General features: G+C 39.9%; 1 protein-coding gene across 1 annotated transcript in view; it reads right to left on the minus strand.

Moving 5' to 3' along the window:
- The window catches only part of LOC134647794 (uncharacterized), an 87,722-nt gene extending 80,348 nt beyond the window's left edge, over positions 1-7,374 (minus strand). Inside the window, exon 1 of the mRNA XM_063502117.1 lies at positions 7,202-7,374. The gene's annotated coding sequence lies outside the window, so the exon portion shown is untranslated. The remainder of the gene's footprint in view (positions 1-7,201) is intronic.
- Between the last annotated feature and the right edge of the window lie 3,103 nt (positions 7,375-10,477).

Genomic DNA, 10,477 nt, shown 5'->3' on the forward strand with positions numbered 1-10,477 from the left:
TTTTTTCCGAATCAAGGGGCATCGTCCAAGAGAGGAATGCTTAAGATAGGATCTACTCCGGATAAAGAAACTGGATGTAACAAAAAATGTCACGAGTCATTGTGTACTTAATATACGGGCATTACTTCTTCAATTACCGCTTTACGCCGAGGAATGCGCCTCGAATATTAACAATGATAAACAGTTTTCATCTTAAATATGCCGACCAATCCATGTAATTTCACAGTGTTTAGATGAGAATTCCGGTTCTCAACTGTTCAGGCTGGTTTATTTTATGGAATCAAAAATTGTTACAATGCTCACGAGACGGGAGCTATGTACGTTGTACAGCGTAAACAGATTCACAACACATAGCATATGCCAAACATTTCTCATTGATATTACTGTGACAGTAACAACATAAATAACATCAAACACGTTTTAAAAATAAAGCGTCAAATTTAGCACGGTAACTAACTCAAGGAGATGTCAATCATTGTCGTAGAGCACTTTAAAACAGGTGCTGTAAATAATTTACAAAACAACAGCTAGTTTCTACCGTTGGAACATCTTATTCTCATAGTTTATTTAATTCAATGCTTACCACAGTTTTTACCAATGCAATATATGGAGTAAATCATTGGTTCATACGTCTGTGGACACACGCAGTTTCGCATTCTTTCTGGTACTCACGCTATATCGCGTGAAGTGCGAACGTGGTGTTTAGTGCAGGATTACCAACAAACTTTCGCTTGTCAATCCGAGTTTAGGAATGACTCCACGATCTCCTAAAAGTCCTCATCTTAAATCCACAATTATGCAACCTATTATGTTTTCTGTCGTTTTGTCCTTTATTCTTTTGGATTGTGACCACACAATTTCTAAGCTTTAATTATTTGGTTATAACATAACGATCACGTTCCAACGAAATATTTTTCTAATCGTGTTTGGAGATCGTGGACATCTCGTCGGCAACCGATTATAAAGGTCGAGATCCGACATTTAGCCACAACAAATCATGAGCATGGAACTAATGAATTAAAGTAATGGTTACCATAAGTAGGTTTTGTTAAAACGATTCGACATTTGTGACTCATCGGTCAATAGCTATTGACCGTCATCAGCGCACTTAAGTTCTCGGAAAATCTTAAGTGACCGGACGACACTGTTGAAAAAAATTAGCATAACCTTCAAAGAAAAATCAATTTTGCAGATTCTGATCTGCTTACCAAATTTTGGGGAGAGAAACTATGCAATTATCCTCATCCACAAAATATTTGCGTAATCAGGGATGGTATCGTATATGTCTTAAGATTGTTGACCTCGTTGGACATGCTTGGAAAAGAGATCTATTAAATTTACCAGCCGCTGACAATGTTCTGAATGTCGCAAGAACCACCCACGAGCGTGGGAGCCGTGAGCATTGTGCACTGTTCACACGAGCAAGCGTCTGCGCAGAATATCGAGCATTGTCCATCCTTTCGCAACCTGAGATTATCGGGAACTCAACTACTTGAATCACAGATTTTGACAAATTAATTGCACATAATTATGCGAAAAAGAACCAAATCATTGCCAGTAAATGTTATTAGGGCGAGCGAAGCGAGCCCTATCACTATTCGACAAACTATGCATTCTTGTGGTACACTTTACGGAAAAACTACTGCACTGTTAGGTTTGAGATTTAACATAGTAAGTTAAATTCATGTCTAGATGTGTTATCAAACATAAAAATATCATTTTATAAACCTAAAAAAATAAAATAATGTAATAACACTTTGTATTACTACTAGCGCCATCTGTTGGCAAAATTATGAATTAACACTCGTGCTAATGTTAATTATTTATTTCTCTAACAGACGGCGTTAGTAGTAAATAAATAATATATATTTGACATTCTTATACAAATTGACTAAGCCCCAGAAAAGCCCAAGAAGATTTGTGTTATGGGTACTCAAACAACGATATCTATGTGGTGTTTTCAATTTCAATAATGTCGATGGCGCTTACGCCATTAACAACGATGAATACAAAAGTGAGTTACCATTTTGGACTCAGACCCACCTCTTTTCGCTTGGTTTGATTCCCAATTTAGCAATATTTGTTTCTGTGAATACCTACTAGAATAATCAGTCTTGCTGTATATTCACTACGGAGGTCAATTCACTCGTATGTTTTGTAACGCTGATGAACTAATCAGTCATGTTGTGTTAGCAAACTTAAATCGGGTATTTTCAGTTCGAGAACCAGTTTTGGCGCCATTAATTTATTACGTAAGACGATTTTGAGGTGAAGGGGGGTCGAACATATCTTATTGAAGTGAAAAGCTTCTTTAGCGGCGCTGTGCACTTTTTGTGATGGGGAAAAAATTTTAAACTTGCGATAGCGTAAGACGTAAGACGTAACCCTCTCTTTCTACCGCGCGGCGAAAATGTATGCCTGAGCCTGCTGTTTCGTTTAGGCGGCGCAGGGCGCTTACGCGAATGTGCGTGTGTGTTTGTGTTACAGCGTGCTACGCACATCCATGGATGGTGACTGCTGATGGCTCGACCGTCTGTGTACTCGTAAAATTCGTGTATATAATGTGTTTAAAATATGGAAATTGAACAAAGTGCATCTATTAATGAAAAAACCGGCCAAGTGCGAGTCGGACTCGCGCACGGAGGGTTCCGCACCATCAACAAAAAATAAAGCAAAACAAGCAAAATAAACAAGCAAAAAAACGGTCACCCATCCAAGTACTGACCCCGCCCGACGTTGCTTAACTTCAGTCAAAAATCACGTTTGTTGTATGGGAGCCCCACTTAAATCTTTATTTTATTCTGTTTTTAGAATTTGTTGTTATAGCGGCAACAGAAATACATCATCTGTGAAAATTTCAACTGTCTAGCTATTACGGTTCGTGAGATACAGCCTGGTGACAGACGGACGGACGGACGGACGGACGGACAGCGGAGTCTTAGTAATAGGGTCCCGTTTTTACCCTTTGGGTACGGAACCCTAAAAAAGTAACGAAGAAATAGCGAAAGAAAATGTGTGAGTACTTTATAAATATACTAGATGAAAACCCGGCTTCGTTCGGGTGAAATGTGACTCATAATACACATGTAGGTACAAAATGTAGGTAGATATTTCTGGAGTTATCGGTTCTCAAGGAATATTAAAGGCAAAGCAAGGCATAGATTTGTATAGCATCATTCATTGTGTTTAATAAATATAGGAAATTAAAACTGCAAAAGTCAAGATGAAATCCGGTGTCCGCATAGAAAAAGGGTGTAGATGTAATATTTGTAGTTTTCACTTCTGCCGGTACTCCCGGAGTGCAACCCGTTGTTTTTGTTTATTCTTTTTTTTCTTACTTGGGGGAGGGAGGGAGTTTTCATAGTTCTTACGTAGGCAAGATCACAAAGATGCGATTTTTTAAATTTCTATGAAATCGACGTTTAAAATAATAATAATACTTCTACACTCTAAGTATGCTATGAAACACGGTGCACAGTTAGCTTAAACGAGCTCAAGTACCTTTGTCCTGTGACTACGTATTGCTTGGAACTGCTAAAATTATAAATAAAGTTTAGATCATACAAACTTCAGTGACTTAGGGCCGATACACGACTGCAACTTGTATGTAACTGCAACATATATAGACACACGCTGTTTTGGACATCCGACTCGTCATGTGATCACTGGGTAGACCAGTTAAGTACCCAAGATAGCTGATGCTGAACCCTGAGAGTACCTAGTGGAGCTCGGGTTTTATACCACAGCACACGTTGTTTTGGTCATGCAACTCGTCTTGATGAGTACTTAGGAAAGTAGTAAGTACCCAAGATAAAGCTGATGCTGAACCTTGGCTGTACCTAGTGGAACTCAGGTTTGGTGCAACATAGACACACGCTGTTTTGGACATCCGACTCGTCATGATGAGCACTTGGGAGAGCAGTACCCAAGATAGAGCTGATGCTGAACCCTGGCAGTACCTAATGGAACTCAGGTTTGGTGCAACATAGACACACGCTGTTTTGAACATCCGAGTCATCATGATGAGTACTTGGGAGAGCAGTACCCAAGATAGAGCTGATGCTGAACCCTGGCAATACCTAGTGGAACTCGGGTTTATTGCAACGTAGGCACACGCTGTTTTGGACATCCGACTCGTCTCGATGAGCACTTAGGAGAGTAGTACCCAAGATAAAGCTGATGCTGAACTCTGGCTGTGCTTATTGGAACTCAGGTTTGGTGCAACGTAGGCACACGCTGTTTTGGTCATCCGACTCGTCTTGATGAGCACTTAGGAGATTAGTACCCAAACTAGAGCTGATGCTGAACCCTGGCTGTACCTAGTGGAACTCAGGTTTGGTGTAACGTAGGCACACGCTGTTTTGGTCATCTGACACGTCTTGATGAGCACTTAGAAGAGCAGTACCCAAGATAGAGCTGATGCTGAACCCTGGCTGTACCTAGTGGAACTGTGTGTGTTTATGTGCGGAGCAGCGTGATTATCGCCAGTAGGTATCCAGACGGGATAGTTTTTCGCTCAATTGTGTGGTGTAGACGCAAAAATTAAATTCAAGGACATCAATTGGCTCGCTGACCCAACGTTATGTAGGAAAGCCAGTTAGCTTCCTTACAAAAAGTACTGGGCGACCGTGTAGGATGTAATAATCGCTTATGAAATTGTATATTACGTGTGGATGATATTGGCAATTTGATTTTGTCGTCTGGACACGTTTTTAATGGACAAAGTAAAAGCTGTGACAGACAAGCGTACCGGACAGCAACCGGGGTCCGGTTAGTATATTTCTTTCTTGCTCTCACTTATAGCTGCGTTCTTAACGGACTTATTACTTACCCGCTCGATCGAACATGAAACAAGCCTCGGATTGGATCAAAGTCGCAGTCCGGTACGTTTAGGTAGAAAAACTCCGCGAGCCCTTACAAAGCTCTGCTTTTTGCTAGTGAATAGTACATTTTGCATGGCTATTTTGCCTATATAAGTAATTGTGTTCAAAGTGCTTAATAGGTACTTATAAAAAATGTATTGCGTTTCTAATAAAAGATTGTACAAGGAAAGCCCGTTATGAAAATGTAGAAAATTATCAACTCTTATCAAGTTCTTCAAAATTAAACGTTATGTGTGACCGAGTGTGAGAAATAATAAATTGAGTCATTATCGCGTTAGCGTCGACGCCTGTTTACATACAGTTAAGTAATTTAAATATTTGAGGTCGCAGCACGCATCACAAAAATGCAAGAATCCGAAGCTGGGCAAACAATCTCGGAGACTTCGTCGAAATCCTATGCAAGCGGCTAAGTCCTAAACAAACATGCATTAGCCTCTGATCCAAATTTGAACGACCACTGCTGTGATAATATTGAAACCGAGCCTAACAAACTAATATTTGAAGAGTCGACAGAAATGTTGAGCAAAACAGTAAAAAAGATGATTTAACTCATTTTTAACTGAGATATATTACCTGCTGTGTGTTCATGGCTCTAATGTGCTTCGTAGTTTTTGTGCTAAAATAATTGTTTAGAAAATGGATCAACGAACTGATTACTGTCATTGTTTGAACAAGATGCGATTTTTACTGATGTTACAATGATGACAATTATAAACGCTCACTCTCTAGACGCTGTAATAATACTACATGAAAACAATTGAAACGTCAAATACAATTAAATGCATTTGCGTGTTCATAAATCAATAATAGGATTTGGATGAATTAGACTTAATCAATGATTCATCATCCTGTTAAATAATCACCGGCAAGTAGAGGCATAATAACTCAATCATGTCAAATTAGCTGCATAGAGAATTCCTGTGGTAGTCAGAGGTATGCAATGCACCTACATAATCCAATCAAGTGGGTAGAGCAATGACCTCGGGAATTAACTCTTAGAGCTGAGTGCAATAAGTCGGTATCTTTTTTTTTTAAGAAGTTGCCAATAGAGTCTAATTGATATGGGTGGCAGGTTGCTAATCGCGGCGATATCTAATCGAATTTATCATTATTATAATAAAAGTTGCTGGCGAGAAATCAATCCATAATTACAGATTGACGGAACGTCGTTATTAACCTTTTCTGTTCGTGCACTGACTTGGAAGATCCAAATCTCAGTGAATGGTTAAAAGAAATGGGTGGGCGATCTTTAACTACATGATGTGGCATCGCCTATTGTAGTTTTTTTCATTGTTTTTATCAAAAAGCCAAGGCTTACCGCATTTATGCTCGCTATGAAGATTCCCTAAACTTTTCATTTTAGAAGCACCGCAAAGCTTTTGTTATTTTTTTCTTCGTTGCCGCTGTGGAATTTAATGCAGAAGGTGTTAATTTTTTTAAGATAAAAAATGGCGCCGCTAGAATAGTTTTTAATAAAGAAATGTAACAGTATAACATAGAGGAAGAAGCAGTTTTCTTTATGAATCACGCAAAAAGGTGATTCGTATTTCGTTCGCGGCTGGAGCTTTTTACAAATTTTACGGTGAGTCTTTTTCCGCGACCTCCTTAACAATTCAATCGGTGTTGATCTAAATTATTATTAGTAATAACAGATATGCTCACTAAATTTTCAACAATATTTAACAATCTAATTAGCATCACCATTATTACAACTACTACTCACTGCAATATTTTGTTTTTATATTTGCGTCTTCTTAATCAATTGTTTGCATAATATAACAAGGTAAGATCTTTATCAAACGTAAAAGCAGGATAGTTGAATAATCACTCGTAATTTGCAGCCTTATAAGAATAAATAATTATCACGGCCGCCAAGAATCTAGACGTTCGTAATCATTATTTATTTTCCCATCCCAAGATGGTCGAGATCTAATTGTCTCGAGCGTCAACAACAGAACTGGACGAGACGACGTTTTTGTAATTCCAGTGACGCAGTTCCCAGGCAGTATGACCTATTTATAGTAGGGACAGGGACTAGTAACCAAAGTTGTTTAATAAGATGCCAATGCTGCGTGCCATTGCATCCACTCGAAAAAAAAAGCATTAAACATCCCATAAAAAGATTTTAAAGCTCACATAAAAACAAAAAATATCCATATCTACAATAGTGATATAGAACGTGAATTTTATAACGGTAAAGGGCTATAAACACGCGTGTGGACTGTCAATCAAAAAGTTTCGAAAACAATAGACGATAAAAACAATGTTCCATAAAAAGCTTAGTAAGTAAAATCAAGCAACACCAAACATATTTTTACCTTCCTGAAAATCCACAAAGCACACAATTATCCAGAGCCCTACAGGGCAGACACAGAACAGAACATCACAGAATCCTAGCACTGCACTAGCTAGTCGATCGTTCGATTGCGCGCGAGTCTGTGCGGCGGCGCGGCACGAGCGGCACGCGTGGAGGTTCGACGCGGAGTGGCGGGAAGGCTGCGTGCGCGCAAGCGTTTGTTTTGGTTCGTCGGGTCATCGATAAAAACAAACGGATGAAATGAGATCGGTACTAAGAATATAATTCTGATTCATTAGACAAACGGACAGACAGTCACTGAAGTAGGGTGGCAGAAAAATTCAGGATTCTTTCCTGAATTTCACGTCTTGTCTTGTGCTTATTAGATTTCAGTGGCTCGAATCGCGTTTTAAGCTTTTTTAGCTTGTAACTTAAGAGAAAAAGCTGTAAACAACGATTAACAGATTACAGGGCTTTTGTAAAATGCAACCCTGCCATCTTAGCCCTAGTGGATTACCTGGATTTTAGTATTTCCACAACGTTAAACTATACTGAGATTAACACTGATTTAAACTTTCACGATTTTTACACATTATTAAACGTCGGAGGTAAATCTTAAAAACTTAGAGACGCGAATTGACGCGATTAAGTCCCGTTGTACAATTTAATATACTGAAATTGCTGAAACTTCTTTTAGGTAAAGATAGTAACTTTGTTTTCCAGAAATGCCTCTGTTTAAGTAGATTAGTTAGATAGGTACATTACATTAATGATCTACATTAATTACCGATTTCGCTGGAGTTCTATTACCAATTAAAATTAAGTACACACCTACCTTACTATTGTTTGCTTATCATTAACAGAATTAGGTTAAAAGTGTTAAAACAGTAGCCCATCAATTAAAAATCGTTAAATCGGTCCGACGCCAATACGTCATTAATTATGGACTCATCATTATGCCGCATCAGGCTCCATCTTTAATTGATTACCAGTTAATCCGTCGACGACAGGTTCTCTATCTATTGACTTAATTACTAGCTCTATTCTCATTAGTAACGCAAGCAGTATAGTGTTGGTGGATAAATATACCAGCGAAACTTGACACCTATTTAGACCAACGCCATATTTTTTTTATTCATTGTTATTCAATAAAAGGAACTTGATCATAACTAAGCCTGAAAATTATCTCAGACGTTGACCTTCGTGATCCCAAAGAAAGACTGTCTCAAGCTGACATCAACGTTTTCTAGGTCTAGGAGTTTTTCGAACTACCCGCACTTGGTCGTGCTTATCAACTTGAACGTTTTGCACATTAGGGTTGACACTCGTTCGACATACAACTCTCACGATGTTCGGTTTTTCAGTCGGCGAATATCGTTCACGCTTTCATTTACATTTACTTTTTTTTTTTATTGTTATATAAAAACACATACATAAACAGTAACAAAAATTTCGCCAAACTGTAGAACAGTTTGTTGGCGGTGCGCTCTTATCTTTTATCTTAAATTAAAAGTTAGTAAGTACCTAAATCTAAAACAAGCTCAAATAGAAGTGTACTAATTACTGGAAATTCGAATTTCATAAATATAGTAATAATTAAGTGTACTTAACATTTATGCTGATCCCTACACTAGTTATTGTTTTAATTATATAATTATTACTTAACGCATCGCATTCATCGATTACTCTAAAGCGTTTGATAGTCTCCATCACGACTCCATTTTCACAGCTTTACGCAGTCAAGATATAGATCCTAGTTACATCCAGCTTATAACCGCCATTTACCGAAATAGTACGGCCGCCATAAAACTACAGTCCTCAGGTCCATCCTTCAATATTCAAAAAGGAGTCAAACAAGGAGATCCGTTGTCGCCGAAACTGTTTACCAGCACACTAGAACAAGTCTTCCGGAAGCTTGTCCCGAGTTGGGGTGATAGGGGCCTTGTCGTCGGAAGTAGAAGACTAACTAATCTTCTATTTGCCGACGACATCGTTCTGTTCTCCTCAACTGCTCCCGAGCTACGATCAATGCTTCAAGACCTCAGCAATGCAAGCCTCGAGGTTGGACTTCGGATGAACATGTCGAAGACCAAGCTGATGACAAATATCAGCACCCCACGTAGGATTGAGATAAACGGAGAACTGGTTGCATATGTCCAGGAGTATATCTACTTGGGCCAACTAGTTTCCTTCCAGGCGCGACAAGAGAAGGAAGTCGGAAGACGGACTGAAAACGCCTGGAGAAGCTATTAGTCCATGAAACATCTGATGAAAGGCGATCTCCCCCTGTCACTTAAGCGGAGACTCATGGACATGTGCATACTTCCAATTCTCACCTATGGTGCACAAACTTGGTCTTTGACGGCGTGTCAGAGGTCCAAACTAGGGGTTTGCCAGCGAGCTATAGAGCGCAGCATATTAGGTGTGACATTAATGGATCGTATCCGGAACACCACGCTGCGCTCCAGAACAAAAGTGGTCGACGTAGCTCGGAAAGCGGCCAAGCTAAAGTGGGACTGGGCTGGTCATGTCTGCCGAATGCCGAGTGAGCTGTGGGCCAAGATCGCCACAGAGTGGCAGCCCAGCTCAAAACGAGGAGTTGGCAAACCACGTCGGTGATGGCGAGACGAGCTAGACTCCTTTTTAAAGGAATGGCCAGAGACTGTACAGGATCGGGAAGACTGGAAAAAGTGGGGGGAGGCCTTTGCCCAGCAGTGGGACATTACAGGCTCCTAATAATAATAATAATTATATTATTAATTATTAAACAACTATCGGAAATATATCCTGAAGGACGGTACGGTCGACATTTGTCGGGCATGCCGCCGTCCCGGAGAGTCACTCAGGCATATCATTTCCGGTTGTTCTCATCTTGCTAACGGCGAGTACTTGCACAGACATAATCTCGTAGCCAGGATTATTCACCAGCAGCTTGCTCTTCTATACGGCCTTGTGGACCGCGAAGTACCGTACTACAAGTATTCACCTGCGCAAGTTCTCGAGAATGGTCGTGCCACGCTCTATTGGGATCGATCTATCATCACTGACAGGACTATTGTAGCCAATAAGCCTGACATTGTGATAATAGATCGATCGCAGCGCCGGGCCGTGCTCGTTGACATCACCATCCCCCATGATGAGAATCTCGTGAAAGCCGAGAAGGACAAGTCCAGTAAATACCTAGACTTGGCTCACGAGATAACCGCCATGTGGGATGTTGATTCGACGATCATTGTCCCGATAGTTGTTTCAGCGAACGGTCTAATAGCGAAGAGTCTCGACCAACATCTTGAGAGAC

This window comes from Cydia amplana, chromosome 5 (genome assembly GCF_948474715.1).
Source record: "Cydia amplana chromosome 5, ilCydAmpl1.1, whole genome shotgun sequence".
In the NCBI taxonomy this organism is placed as follows: domain Eukaryota; kingdom Metazoa; phylum Arthropoda; class Insecta; order Lepidoptera; family Tortricidae; genus Cydia; species Cydia amplana.